We start from the raw sequence: 15,454 nt of genomic DNA, 5'->3' as shown, positions 1-15,454 counted from the left end.
ATTTCGCCCGTCTCCATGGCTAAATGGTCAACGTGCTGCCCTTTGGTCACAGGGTTCCGGGTTCGATTCCCCGCAGGGTCGGGAATTTTAACCATTATTGGTTAATTTCTCTGGCATAGGGGCTGAGTGTATGTGTCGTCTTCATCATCATTTCATCCTCATCACGACGCGCAGGTCGCCTACGGGAGTCAAATCGAAAGACCTGCACCTGGCGAGCCGAACATGTCCTCGGACACTCCCGGCACTAAAAGCCATACGCCATTTCACCCGTATTTCTCGGGCACACAACTGCAGTAACCACCCCTGCCAATTTTACATGCATACGAGATTTTAAAGTAAGCCGATGATATACAGGAAGTAGGCTACGTTAGACGAGTGACTTTGCTATTGTCTTCCAACCAAGGCGGTCGTGGCTCGAGCGCCGGCCAATGCATTTGGGACTTTTTAAATTAACGTCCCTGTGGTTCTACTTCCACATACAACTGAAGGTTCCGTTGCCATGAACATGTATCAACAGTCAAATCAAATTACAAGCTTGGTTTTTAAACATACTCTATGATCTATGGATGTGAGAGCCAAGTGGTATTGCGACTATCTTCTCTACAAGGCGGTCGCGATTCGAATCGCGGTAAATGAATATGGAACTTTTGGAATAACAGGTCTCGTTTCTGTAGTTCAATTTCCGAAGAAACTGGAGGTACGGTTGGTATGATCACGTAGTCACGTAAAAATACAAGCTTGCTTAATTCTTCTTCTTCTTCTCAGAACTATCCCCATTATCTGGGACAGGCACTATCATTAATCAGGCCCGAACAGGATGTCCATCTTGACGTCAACTTATATGGAGAGATGTATTCACCATTGTGTGTTTCTTGAGGTGCTTCTTTTTTCCTTTGCACCGACACAGATAGATCTTATGGCGACGATCGGATAGGAAAGGCCTAGGAGTGGCAAGGAAACGGCTGTGGCCTTAATTAAGGTACAACCCAAGCATTTGCCTGGTGTGAAAATGGGAAACCACGGAAAACCATCTTTAGGACTGCCAACTGTGGGCAGTACCCACTATCTCCCGAAATCAAGCGCCTATAACAGCACGGCCAACTCACTCGGCTGATGTGGGTTTGTAATGTGTTGTGTGTAAAGGAAGATGTATATTAAGACGAAACAAACATCCAATCCCCGAGTTAGAAAAAATAACCATAAACAGTTAAGGTCCCCGTCCCAGCCAGGAATCAAACCTGGAATTCCCTGGCAAGTACTATTCAGCCACGGAGATGGACAATTGCTTACTTCATTACAGACACCCATTCAAGCACTCTTCTGTTTAGTTCAATAACCCTTACTTTAGTGAGTAAATTTCCACGATCTACGCTATTAAGGCCTTGGATAGGTCAGTAGCGATACACTCCAATTTACTTTCTGAATCTAAAATATCGCCTGGAATCCTACAAGCTGAGCCTAAGTGGAATAACTTTTCCTAAACCTGAACTGCCTTCTATGTAAAAACAATTAGTAATTTTGCAGAAATGTCTAATATAATCAAGAAGAATAAATTCTTTCCCACAGCTTACATGCAACACGTTTTAAGGTGACTTGCCTGTAATTATACGCTTTATATTTATCACCGCTCCATTTGTACACTGGAGCTACTAGGCCCATATAAACTCTCCATTCATCTGGTATAGCTCCTTCTTAATCATGTAAGTAGCTCAGATATGGTACTATGTACCAACCCACAGCCTTTAGTACATCCCCAAAAATCTTATCAATTCCAGTTGCGTCTAGTTTTCGATTGTGTATTTTTGTAAATATCTTTGTTGTCATAAGTAAATTTCACACTTCGCTAGTATTACTCACCTCCTCCTTACATCCAAATATCTTTACATACTGTTGATTAAACACTTCTGCCTTTTGTAAATCTCACATATACACTTCCCTTGTTCGTTTATTTTTACTGGAACGTCCTTCAAGGAACTTATTTCTGCCTTAAAGTCCCCATACTTTTCCTTTAGCTGTTGAGGCAGCTTAATCACTTCTGAGGGTAACGGGCTCACATTCTTTATTTGTTCTATATTATAAAAAGTACCTGTTCTCCTCATAAGATAATAACAATATGGAAGAAATAAACTTTTTAATGATGAAATACTGAAATTGTTTGTGTGATTGAAGATATCACCCTCCATTCACAAACAAACTTAAAATCTATCTCTCTGCATAATATTAATATGGATTACTGGCCCGTGAAAAGAGGAGCAAGTGTTTTCGACAATCTCTTTTTATTCTCCATTCTTACGATTTCCTCGCTATCTTGGCTTAGAAAGCAATTATAAAGCAGGTGATGAGACTTGGATGAAAGGAGAAACGTGCAATAAAAGTAGCCGAAGTGATGGAGGTTGTTAGAGCTTTGAATGAACAATGAAGGCTAACGCTTAATTGAAAAGGCGACAGAAGGAATAAAGAAAACTCTAAGTGTGGTCATTCAAGTTAGGAGAAAGTTATTTGCTTTTGTTTGGAGGATAATATCCCAGTTTAATCTCACTTAATGCGCGCTCTATGAAGTGAAAACAAAGGTACAGAAGCATTTCAGAACAAGAGCGCATATTAAGACATGAGATATGAATGAAACAGGATAGTTACTCTCACATTGCTAGATGTAGAGACTCCGTGCTTTGTGAACAGGAACGGTTCAGCTGAAGTTATTCTTCATTTACAATGTGGAATAGCAGAATGTGAGGTGTGTACTGGTCTCGAGTATCGGACTGTAGGGGGACAGAATGGGACTCTACTACAGCGGCTGCACCAGGGACATAAATCAAAGAATCAGAGCAAATGAACGTAGTAAACTTGTAATTGAAACTGACCTTCTGATACAGATACAAAACTCGCAATGTTCAAATAAAAGAGTTTACAGAAACTGCGTAATTTTGTTTCAATTAAAAATATTCATTGCATTTAGCGTACGCTGCATCAGATTTTATATTAAAAATTATATGTAGGTTATATATATATTAGTTATAAAGGTGTCACCGCGGTCTAGGGAGGCGTATTTGCCTCTCAGTAGGAGGCCCCGGGTTTGACTCTTGGCCAGGTCAGAGATTTTTACCAAGATCTGTGGGTAGGTTTGAGGTATACTCAGCATACGGCATTACAATTGAGGAGCTATCTGACGGTGAGATGTACACGGTCTAGGAAGGCAAGGATAATGGGCAAGAAAATTCGTCATGCTGACCGTGCGTCACATCGCAATCTGCAGACCCACGGGCTGAGTAGTGGTCGCTTTGTAGGCATTGGGGTTTGTATATTTGTCTGTTTGTTATTTATATAATTATACATGATAACAAAGTCGTATGCGATTTACAATTGGATGTCATAAACTCCTTGAAAGGCTTCTAGTGGGCCAGGAAACAAACGCGGTGGTCATTGCTCCACAATGTGCCTGATGGTCTGCGAGTTAGACCCATAGTCGCGCCGAGGATAATCTACCCAGACGCATTACGTAGTGAGGTGTCAAATCTTCCAACACCACAGCGAATTCAGCTTAATCATGAGAGGATGAGCCAAATTAAAACCAGGTGGTTTGGTTAAGTGTTTTTCGTTTACTTCTTGTGCCATGTCCTCGCAGAACGTTGGCGATCAGTATCATGATTTGTTGTTTGTTGATAGCTGATCTGAATAGAGTAAGCTTCGTCACCCCAAACCATTGGCTCAAGTTGCCGAGCTACGATGTCCTACTTCGTCCAGGACCATATTTTCCATCAATTTTCTCTTGGAGTATTACTTGTAAGACGTGGCATTTACTGTTCCTTACCATCGAATCGACCAAGGTATTCTAGCTTCCTTCTCTTGATGGTGAAAACTTCTAGTACTTCCTTTTTTTTTGCTATTTGCTTTACATCGCACCGACACAGATAGGTCTTATGGCGACGATGGGAGAGGAAAGGCCTAAGAGTGGGAAGGAAGCTGCCGTGGCCTAAATTAAGGTACCGCCTCAGCATTTTCCTCACGTGAAAATGAGAAATCACGGAAAACCATCTTCAGGGCTGCCGACAATGTGGTTCGAACCCACTATCCCCTGGACGCAAGCTCACAGATGCGCGACCCTAACCGCACGGCCAACTCAGCCGCTAGTTCTTTCTTCATATGGTGCAAAACTTCTGCATTGGTTATTTTAGCTGTCCAAGGTATCTTCAGCATCCTTCGATACGTCCCCGTTTCAAATGTTTGCAATCTCTTGCCCATGGTCTCTGATAGTGTCCTTCCCTAAACGACGTATGGTAGGATGCTGAAAACGTAGCACCGAAGTAGTCGTGTCCAAAGCGTGTAGAGTTTTTGATGTCTGCTGAGGAGACCTCAACTCTTATCTCCAGGCGTTGTTAATATTGAAGCCACTGGATGTTATTTCCATTGCTATTTTCCAGACAGGTCTGTGAGATATCAGTCTTGGGGAAAGATATTCAGTGTCTTGGTGAAGGGGGTGAAGGGGGGGGGGGGGGTTAGAGGGTTTGCCGCATGCTCTAAGTCTAGACAATAAACGGACAGGGGCTTGCTGATTTCTAATGTGAGGTAGTGCGATATTGGTCAGTACTGGTATCTACTGGGCTGCAGTGGACACGTGCTCCAGATATAATCCGCATTGTTTTTATTAAGATGGACATCTACCATTAATGTACGTGAGCTAATCTGTCACAGTCCTGCATAGTACTCAGCTGGAGGGTACACTAAGGCTACAGTATTGGTACCAGTTCCTCATGACGTCACAGTTAGACTTCTCATTATGTTCTTACATCGCTTTTACTTTGGCGGATGTTTTCTCGAGGTGGTCTGTCTAGTGTCAGGAGTGCTATTCTACCGAACTATCTGATTCCTGAACATGACTCGACTGTTTATTGCTTAGAAGAAATGCTGATCCTTCTGCTTTCAGTACATTCGGGTGGAGACGCCACTTCCTAAAGTAATCATGTAACTTTTTTGAAAAAAATACAAAAATACTACATTGTGGCCGTAAAGTACGATAAAATATTCGCTTTTATGAATACAAAACAAATTATTGTACACAACTTTTGCAGCAGTGTCTGCACTAATGATCCATATTTCGTGTTATGTACATGGCGCAAAGGATAATACACATAAAAAATAGTAAATCACAACTTAAAGATACAGAAAGGAAACAATAATAATGAAATGACGCACAACTGTCGTGTAGATAACGTTCAATTTCATCAGTTCCAGTTACACAACTAAACAGAGCTTTTTCCCCAATGTGTTCCCACTACCAGAATCACGAACTTCAATCATTAAAAAGCAAGGTAAAAACATAGGCCTATATTGCTCCATATTCTTTCCACTAGAAAATAATAATAATAATAATAATAATAATAATAATAATAATAATAATAATAATAATAATAATAATAATAATAATAATAATAATAATAGCGTGTGGGCTCCGGAGAGGCCTGGTGTAAGTCCTTCAGGACGACGCCCTATATGCTTCCTGCGCTTCTGTTAGGATTTAACCCATGAAAGGTAAAATCACCGATCTAGCCTGAAATCGAATCTGGGACCGCGTGGACCAAAGTGAAAGGCAAATATGCCAATCAGTTAGCCAGTACATGACGCAATTTGTACAATCGCGATCACAAGAATTCCGGGTGGAAAAGGAAACAGGTAACGTTTGTGCGAAGATTTTGGCCAACCCTGAGGATGAAGGAGAAGTAACCAAGGCAACATCAAATTCATTATGAAGAGTATTTGTAATTGAAATCCAAGTAATTGTGAGACGTGAAGTTATTAATCAGTAGATGAAGGGTAGTATTAAAAGTGTTCGTCTTCCAGGAGGTGTGGCCTGTGACGTTGTGCACTCAGAGGTCACTCCCAACTCAATTTTTTCGAGAAATTATTAAGATGTTTCTATGGTCAAACATTCTGGCTATACTAGCTTTCCTGTAATTTCATTACGATGAAGTGAGCACGATGTAATCCCACCCCAATATATGACATTTAATTGTCGGGTCAGCGCTGACAATAACTTCATAGTAATGGTTTTACAAACGCCCTTGCGTCTCTGATAATCATAATTATTTAATGCCAGGTTAGTTTTACTTTGGTTTTTCAGGATAAAAATATTATTATTATTATTATTATTATTATTATTATTATTATTATTATTATTATTATTATTATTATTATTATTATTATTAGTAGTAGTAGTCGTAGTAGTAGCAATAGTATTTAACAGGTTCTATATTGATGAAAATAAGAGTCATTCTTCCTTACAGTGGTTGAGCGCGATGCCATTTGATAATGAAGTCATAGTCGAGACCGCTAACATTTCAGCCAGACTTCGCACACAAGAATTACAAACAAACTGAAGAATTCGACCCTCACATTACGACTGTTGCCTTGAATGAGCCGTGAGGTTCCTCCCTTCATTCGCTTCTCCCTTCATTGTCGAGCCAGTGGGAGGTATGGGCAGGCGGGGAAGCAAGTACCTTCCGCTCCGCGTGTGTTACTTTCATGCTAGATATCCTCGTACTTCGTTTTTTCCACCTCCCCTCACTCTTCAGATGTGTGCATGTGTTAATGCGTCTAATGGATGTGACAATGAAAGAGAGTGTGTAAGCAGGTACTGGATTGTTCTGAGGGCTGTACTGATTTCTTGCCTGATATGAATATTTCTGGCCACGAGATACTAAAGATTTCTAGTGTACACAGGAACAGAATGATGATCGTAAATCAGAAATAATCGACGATGGACATGACGAGTTTCTCAAATGGACTCACCATTTCGTGTTCGCAGCCCTGGGACGCATATTTTACGTGCCACCGAACAAGTTGACCACACGATTTGGGGAGTAGCTGTGAGCTTGCATACAAACCCCACTGTCGGCAGGTTTGAGAATGGCTTTCCATGGCTGCCCATTTCATACTAAGAAACTAAGGCCACGGTCACTTGCCCTTTCCTATCCGATCGTCACCATAAGGCCTACCTTGGACGTAAAACAAATAGACTTCTCGGAACCCCAGGAAACTGACTTCGCTTTTCATTGACCCCACAGTCAGATATTCTGTCCAATAAAGCTCAACCAGACGTGCCAAATTATTATCACAAGGGCATATTTCCTACGTATATAGTGGGCATGAAACATGGTTATTCTGTTCCTAGAATGGATGATAGTAATCAACATGTCTTGCAAATATCTCGAGGAAGAACTTTACCAATTTACTTTTTGACAGAGGATAAGGAGGACTCAGAAATATCTTTTAGTAGTATTAGACGTGACAGTAATCCAGCAAACAGTGATTTCGCGATATAAAATGATAAAGAAGATCCCAAAGCTTAACGAATCACGAACTTGCCCTTCTTGTAAAAGAAAGCTCCAAAATATATGTTAAATTTAGAAAGTTAAAATTTGACTTCACCCTGGAGAGGTCGTATGAATTTTGCAGATTGTAATGACCGCAACGGGTCTCTCTGGCCCGCTTTCCATTTTGCCATTTTGTTTTTAATTTAATGGATTTGTCAATGCTGCAATTTTTTTGACATTGTTTTATTTATTTGAATGCATTTGGCATTTTATTACACCAGGCGGCTCGCGAGCGCCGTACTTTCTACTTATAAATGTCCCGCATGCACAAATGATGCACTGGATGTCTACTAACTAATTTTCACAGGGACACTACTACCAGCAGGCAGGTTACGTCAGAATATCAAGAGATAACCGGACGGTCTCTCGGAGCATATTCCTCAGCTCTACTAGGTCCAATGCAATCCCTTACATTAGTAAACCTCGTTTTCAACCGCATAGTACTAGGCTGGTGCATGGTACAGCAACACTACATTTGCTGTCTGCATATCGACAATGGCTAGTATGTTCAGAAACGACGAATACACCGACATCATTTTAATCTATGGAGAATCTGGAAATGCAGCCTAAGCTCGCTGGCGGTATGCACAGGAGTTTCCAAACAGACGTCTGCTTTCTACACACGTATTTCGCCGAACAGTATTTGTTTTGTTTCATGCAATCAACTCTTTTATAGAGTGGAATGTCTACACGTGTATAAATTAATAAGTTATTGGATTTTCTTTTATGTATCTTTGGCGCATTTACAAATGTACCCTGATATGGAATGTGTGCAGTAAAATAACTGCTATTTGTTCCACAACATCCGAAATACAGTACGTTGTAGGGTCCCTTTGAAAACAAGTGATTAGGCTTCCCATGCATCAATAGTGCATGCGGGACATTTGTAAGTAGAAAATACGGCGTTCGTGGGCCGCCTGGTATAACGAACCAATTTCTGCAAACTTACAATATTTTTAAAACTACATGGAAAACTGAACTATTTCCCCAAACATGTAAAAAAATAAAAATATTTAACTTATAACACTTTTTGGAAGACTTTTTTACTTCGGCCCATATCCTACTCTGTCGATTTTCACACTCTTTTGATTAATCATTTTCCTGGGTATTTTGCATATGCAGTGATAGAATACGAATACGTCTATGTCTGAATTTCGTGCCACAACGTTTAAAAAATAAAATGTTTCTTGAAACACATTCAAGGACATGTTAACATCAACTTCTATGCAAATGTTGCAGACATATTGTCCATGGTATCCACAAATATAGTTTTGGTACTAGGAACATACGAAGGATGACCATATTTACTTCATCGCCACATTATTACTTTCATCTCAACCGAAAACTTCTTCATTTTTAGATGCCCCCAACATGAAACGAATCCAGGTGGCATTAGCTTCATCTATTGTAGAACAACAGTCAAAATATTGAAGCAAGAACAAGAGTTTTGAAAATATGTCCAGCAAAAATGGGCACACTGGGTCGACCAGACCCGACAAGTCATTACACAATGAACTGTGGAGATTGGATATTGTGTTTCGTGGAGGTGAGGGGGAGGGGGAAGAGCTTGGTGCATGCCGGCAACAGGAGCAATAAAAACTTACTGAACTGGGTCTCTCAGACCGACCCACTGCAGGGTTAAAATATTGATAGTCAATTGAAATAAATTTTTCAAGTACTTGAAGCATTGATAAACAAAAATATAAAAATAAATTGCATTTCCTAGCACTTTATCGATCAAAATGCTGTCGTTGATACTTTGTGAGTTGCAGTGGAAGACTTTTCAATGTGTAATTCGAAAAAGATGCTTCTATCTTCATATGTATGTAAATACCCAACTCACCTGTTCTAAAAGCCTCACAGGTATATTGAGCGAACATATTGTCACAAACGAATTAATTAAAACAGTTTTTAGAAATGAATAAAATCATAACAAATCCTATTACATACAAACACTGTTTTGCAATATTTATAAAATATAATGTAATACTAGGTTAAAAGCATGTACATTCAATATTCACGGCATGAAACACAAAAACGAATATTTTCCATGCCATTTCGTCGTTACTTAAAAAAACGCATATGCATTCTAAATGAATAGCACCGGGCAAAGTAAGTCCTGCATTGCAGAAATGATGAATTTTAAAATGTGATGTATGACGAGTTCAGTTTTAATAAAGATCCAACATTCCATTTCAAGCTTTCAATTTATCCTTCCATAAATTCAAATATTAAGTAAGCTGGTCCTAGATTAGGTAGAAAGAAATTAAAAAAGGAGCACAGCTTTAAATGCGTGAGCGTGTACATTCATTTTCCAACTGCAGGTCGGAAATTTAAATTCGTGCTGTGTCAGTGTGTGGATGATGACAGGAGTTGCTCGAGCGCTCTAATTACAGGCGTCGCGACGGCCAGTGGCGCCGCAATTACACGTCCAGACGCACTAAAGCCGAGCCCAGTTGCACCACTGTTCAGCACAATGCTATTACATCGAAATCATAGCAAATCAACATGAAAATAAGTTAATTTCGAATTAATGCTCTTGCAGTATGGTCAGCTGTCACTGACCTAACTGATACATTGTGAAAATAGATTCTCGACATATTTCATGTCTGGCTCAAGTAAGACAATAACTCCCCGATACCATCGTGATGGGAACAACGCTGTTCTTGGACACTACTCGTATGTGCACAAGGTGAAACTGGAAGAGAAATATCTCTTTGTTTCCACACATGATCAGCTCAATAGCGCTAACAAAATCCAAACTGCTGTAAGAATCAATAGTAAATTTTCTTCAGATTTCTAGACAGGAAAATACAATGTTAAAGATTGTGTATTATCACTATACTCTTTAAAATTACGGCGAATTCATCTTGAGAACTGCATTTGATAGATGAGATACAGGATTTTCTGTTGAAAGTAAGAAGGTCTCCTAAACGCAGATGACACGGTCTTCATTGCCATGGATGAGCGAGAAATGAAAACAGTCGTTGCTCGCATAACAGCACTAAGATGGATTGAAAATCAACATGAAGGAAACAACTATGATTATTATTTATGGGATCAATAATTTGATTTGATAAGAACACTCTCGGAAATGTTCTATCTTGGATCTATCAAAACTAGGGCAGGTAGCTGTGAGGTTGAAATCAAATGGAGAATTTCTAAAGCCAAGAGTGTCATAACACAAATATCTCATTATGGAAAGCCTGTTCTGTCTCTGTTACTCTAAATTCTACAGGTTCTTTCACTCAAACTGGGGTCGGCCGGCGCAGCGCACCGGGTAGATGGTAGAGCTGAAGGTCAGACGAGCACATGGCAACTCGCTGAGCTTGGAGCCGGGAAAGCGCCCGTGTGAATCGCGTGTAAATTACAAGCACACATAATAACGCATAATCAGTGTAAAATAATTTCTCGCCTTGGCACAAAATATGTTTAAAATATCTTCCACCTGCATCTACACATCTCTGGCTTTATCCAAAGAAATTTTCATTCATACGCATTAGTTCATCTACCGAGAGAGTCTCAATTTCTCTCGTGATATTTTGTTTCAGTTCATGCACAGTGTGGAAATGGGAGTGTAGACGGCAGTAACTGCAGACAGGATAATAGGGCCTGTAGTTTTTGAAACCACAATCACTGGATAGAGATATAGGAATGACATTCTCGTACCACTTTTTAACGATATTGACGGACAATGAATGCCAGTCTGAATATTTACAGCAAGACTTGGCAACCGCGCATACGGCTATCGAGTCATTAAGTTAAATTGAGGACATTTTTGACAACAGAGTACCGGGCGAGTTGGCAGTGCGCGTAGAGGCACGCGGCTGTGAGCTTGCATCCGGGAGATAGTAGTTTCGAATCCCACTATCGGCAGCCCTGAAGATGGTTTTCCGTGGTTTCCCATTTTCACACCAGGCAAATGCTGGGGCTGTACCTTAATTAAGGCCACGGCCGCTTCCTTCCAACTCCTAGGCTTTTCCTATCCCATCGTCGCCATAAGACCTATCTGTGTCGGTGCGACGCAAAGCCCCTAGCAACTGACAACAGAGTAATTAGTAAACCGCACAAGATCGCGGTTTGCGATTTTTATTTATGGGAAAAATTGAAAAATAGGTTTTATGCAACAAACCCTCACACTGAAGATGAACTCAAACAAAATATTACGAGAGGAATTGAGGCTGTCTCGGTAGATGAACTAATGCGTGTGAATGAAAATGTCCTTAGATGAAGGCAGAAATGTGTAGATGCAGGTGGAGGACATTTTCAACATCTACTGTGACAAGGTGAGAAATTTATTTCACTTTGATTATGCGTTATTATGTGTGCCTGATATTTGCATGCGATTCATACGGGCGCTCTCCCGGCCCCAAGCTCAGTGAGTTGCCGTGTGCTCGTCTGACCAACTCGCCCATCTACCCGCTGCGCCGGCCGGCCCCACTTTGAGTGAAAGACCCTGTAGAATGTAGAACGGATCCATCTTCCTCTCTAGTGCAGAGACGTAGACAGAGAATCGACTCGTTTGAATCTTAGAGCTGAAGAAAGGCGCATCGCATCTTGGAAAGCTTCCCACATCATCAAGTCGATTTCGAAGGGGCTTCGCATCAGGACCAGATAGTCAACAATACGTGCACAAACAATTCTACAATTATTTGGCCACTTCGCAGAGCGCGAAGAAGGGTTCCTAGAATGACTCTTCGCCGCAGGGCAAGTAGCTGGAAAGGGAGATCGTGCATGAGTTCCCAGACGCTGGACAGAGTAACAGGGAGATAATTTTACAGGTCATGAGACTGGCGAAACATCGAGAAGGATGGAGAAGACTGCAACGTAGTCGTGCTGGAGATCGTGATATGTCAGATCTGCTGCAATTGCATACAATGCAGTTAGTACGTCTATATGGCGTAAAATGCTACTTGTGTATTTTCCACAAGGAATGAATATGGAAAATGTTTAAATATATCTCTTAATATTTATTTGAATTGGACCCTCTGATATCTTGAAACCTTTCTACTTTTTCGAATGTTAGTGTTATTGAAATAACTTAAACGGTGAACGTACTACAGCGATGTATATTTATCAATAATTCCTATGACTCGGGGTGTGTGTTTGTCTTCGTGTTCATTTACAGACAACGCATCACACTACCAACCCCCACAGAAACACGTAATAGTGAAAAGATTCATTCACATAGCGTTGGCGTCAAGAAGGGCATCCAGCCGTAAAGGTGGGCCAAATACACACCAAGTGCCTACCACTATAAATTAATAAAAGGCCAGTAATATTATGCCTGATTTTGACGCACAGACATGGAGTTATGCACACTACCTTGTCGCATCAGGATCAAGACATCTCCGCAATACTCCAGAAGATCATGGATCCCACTGTGGTATAACTGACGAATTTATCCTGTGTGAATACTGTTCTGTCGAGGGTCGGAAACAGTCGTTCTCTAATATGGGTGTTTACTAAATGGTGCAGATGGTGATCGGAAGAGTCACGGTCAGGAAATGTGTCAGACTGCTTCTCAAACAAGACGAATAATAGCATCAGAGGGCATTCTTGGCTATCTGTAACGGAATTACATAAATTAGATCTGTATCTATTTTCCTTGAACTTGCCACAATTTCCGTGAACGCACAGCTGCATTAATTGTCTGACCAGCTGGTAACAGGTCGCTATTCACGAAAATTCAAAATTATTTATTATTTATTTTATTCGTTAGGATTCAGCATCTCTTCATTCTTTCACTTCTCCCATTTCTCTCCGCGTCTGTGATTTGGATCTTATCTTAGTATCGGTCCATTTGTGACTTTCGACGAGCTTTTTGTAAACAGATCTATCCTGTTAGTGGATATTTATTTATTATAGCAATAGCCTTGCAATCCTCCCTAACTTCCTTGATCCAGTTATTTCCCGTTAACCATGTCACATTCCATATCGTCTTTGTTAACCTGTCGTCATCCATCCTACGATACTTAACTTTCTTTTCCGTAATACACTTGAAACTGATTCTACTTTCTCGTAGTTGTATATCTCCTGCCTTGATCTATACCCCCATATTTCACCCTGTTTTTTATACTCCATACATGTCTCAGGATATTTATTTCCTCCTTTTCCAATCGAATACAAGCTCTTTTGCCTAATGTCTCAGTAGCGTACAATGCAGCATTCCAGATGGTCATCCTATAGTGTCGAGTTTGGCGTTCCTCGATAGGTTCTTCTTCCCATAGTCGTCTTGGCTGTGAGTTGTACTTTCTGCAGGAGTTATGCTTTGTCTAACCGCACTCTTACGTTATACTATTATTATTATTATTATTATTATTATTATTATTATTATTATTATTCAATGGTGGTTTTGGCTGTTTTGAAAAAGGCGGTGATGAATTAAACAAGGTTGCATTCAGCGCACGACGGTCACACGCCATAGATAAAAAGGCTCTCAAGGTAGCTATTGATATGGATGCTTGTGAAATATTAGGAGAAGATTTCAATGTTAGTGCAGAAACTCTTGCAACCCACCTCCATCAGCACAGAAAATAGTATCAAGTAGGACAATGGGTCTCACATGAATTGCCGATGAAAGTTAGCTAACGCTGGACTGGTTGTAGATATATGGTCTTCATCAGTCTGTTTTTCGCCGTGCTAGCTTACCACTGGTGACTTCTATACATCAAAGTCTCTGTGTGATCACGATCACGCTCAATAAGAAGTACAGGGTGGGGCAGAGTGGACTCCCTAGTTTCAATAAATCACTGAAGATCGTGCACGTGAGTAAGCGGATTGGGAGTAGTAGCATTTGGTGGGGGGAAAGACGCCATTTTAGTAGTCACCATGCCGTGGACTGGCGAGCATCGTGGTTTTGTAGTCGAAACGTTTTTTAAAAATAACGATAGTGTGGTGGCGACGCAGAGGGAATTTCGTAGGCGGTTTGGTTTGAATCGTCATGACAGTGTTCCTGATGCTAAAACCATAAGGAAATGGATTACAAGTGTACGGGCGACAGGATCTGCACTTCCTAGAAAACCAGTCGGACAACCAAGAAGTGTGAGGACACCTGAACATCATGGCGGTGAGAGCGTCTATTGAACAATCCCCATCGCGCTCTGCGCGGAAACATGCTGCTGTCCATAACGGTAAGGCGAATTTTACACTGTGATCTTCATTTACACCCCTATAAGATGATGGTTGTTCAAGAATTGAGGCCAGAAGACTTTGTTAAACGTACAGATGCTTGCAATGCAATGTTAGCTTCATTACAACCCGGTGCTGTTCTGTGGTCTAGTGATGAGGCCCATTTTCACCTCTCGGGCACAGTAAATAAGCAAAATTTTCGTTACTGGGCAGCTGAAAACCCACGCAATCTTCACCAAAGACCTCTTCATTCACCAAAAGTGACTGTGTGGTGTGCTGTGTACTCTATAGGCATTATTGGCCCCTACTTTTTTGAATCGGAAGATGCAACCGTTACTGTGAACGCTGTGCGCTATTGTGAGATGTTGGAGAACTTTTTCTTCCCCAAAATGGAAGCCTTTTGGTTTCAACAGGATGGTGCCACGGCTCATACCGCCCGTCGCTCTCGCCAACTTCTGCAAGAACAGTTTCCCGGCCGCGTGATCTCATTACGAGGGGATGTTTCATTGGCCCCCTCGATCCCCCGATTTAAGCCCATGCGATTATTTTCTTTGGGGTTACCTCAAATCTGAGGTTTATAAAGTTCGACCAAGGACCGTGGAAGCCCTTAAGGAAGCAATTGCTGATGTCATCGCTGGAATAACGCCAGATATGCTGCGCAGAGATTTTGAAAACTTTATTGAACGGCTGAATATGTGCGTCGCTCTTCAAGGTCGTCACCTGGACGATATCATTTTTAGAACCAAATGAAAAAATGGCATTGTATGTAGATTTCAGAAATAAAAAGCTTTTGTAATAATCTTGTACGGTTTTTATACAGTTAACCCATCAAATCAAGGAGTTTTTAGTTCCATTAATAACACTTTTGGTGCTTTTCCAATAAATAGATAATAGACCACTTATTTAAAGGAAGATAATTTGCTTTGTGCAATTTGTAATATTACGTGAACATGTTT

General features: G+C 40.8%; 1 protein-coding gene across 2 annotated transcripts in view; it reads right to left on the bottom strand.

Moving 5' to 3' along the window:
• nrm (neuromusculin) overlaps positions 1-15,454 on the bottom strand; it is a 1,172,097-nt gene that overhangs the window by 343,364 nt on the left and 813,279 nt on the right. The window lies entirely within an intron of this gene.

Source organism: Anabrus simplex, chromosome 7 (assembly GCF_040414725.1).
Source record: "Anabrus simplex isolate iqAnaSimp1 chromosome 7, ASM4041472v1, whole genome shotgun sequence".
In the NCBI taxonomy this organism is placed as follows: domain Eukaryota; kingdom Metazoa; phylum Arthropoda; class Insecta; order Orthoptera; family Tettigoniidae; genus Anabrus; species Anabrus simplex.
The sequence above is the reverse complement of the archived record's forward strand: the minus strand, read 5'-3'. Positions and strand labels throughout refer to the sequence as shown.